Raw genomic sequence first — 667 nt, 5'->3', positions numbered from 1 at the left:
ACCTAAATAATGAGTATTGTTGTTATTATCTGCTGAAACTCGTGATTGCATAATCGTCTCCTTCACTCATTTAATTTGGTTATAAATTTCGCAGCATATTTGAGCACGAATTGAGTTGAGGTGAACGGAAAATATTTATTTTTTGAACGAAATAAACGCCACAATAAACGCAAACCAAACGACTTCCCATGGGTTGCTTTCCAAGCGATGACGTGATGCGCACACGAGCTAAAAGAACGCCGTACTGCGCATTTGAAGTTAACATCCTCTAACACTAGCCAATTGATCGTGTGGCCCAGTGGCGCAACGGATAACGCGTCTGACTACGGATCAGAAGATTCCAGGTTCGAATCCTGGCTGGGTCGCTACTGTTTTTTTTTTCATTTGCTCCTTCAAATGTTCTGATATTTTATTGCTTGTGGTTCAATTGCAGTCAGCGGAGGTCCCGGGTTCGTTCCTCACGCGGATACAACCGGCGTTTCGGATCACATCTCGATATGTAGATGCAGCGTCAATCCTATGCAAGCGAAGACGGTTTGTATTCATGTCCAGATATTATTAGAATAATTAAATCAAGAAGACTTAGGTGGGCAGGCCATGTGGCACGAATGGGAGAGGAAAGAGGATTCTTGTTGGGAAACCTGATGGTAAGAGACCTGTAGGAAGG

General features: G+C 43.3%; 1 non-coding gene across 1 annotated transcript; it reads left to right on the top strand.

Annotated features, from left to right (window-relative positions):
- The first annotated feature begins 292 nt into the window (after positions 1–292).
- Positions 293–365, top strand: TRNAR-ACG (transfer RNA arginine (anticodon ACG)). The gene has a single exon. It is a non-coding gene; the product is annotated as a tRNA-Arg (tRNA).
- The last annotated feature ends 302 nt before the right edge of the window (positions 366–667 follow it).

The sequence above is a fragment of the Lepisma saccharinum genome, chromosome 30 (genome assembly GCF_977018435.1).
Source record: "Lepisma saccharinum chromosome 30, izLepSacc3.1, whole genome shotgun sequence".
NCBI lineage: Eukaryota > Metazoa > Arthropoda > Insecta > Zygentoma > Lepismatidae > Lepisma > Lepisma saccharinum.
Note: the sequence above shows the minus strand (reverse complement) of the source record. Positions and strands in the feature narration are given on the sequence as shown.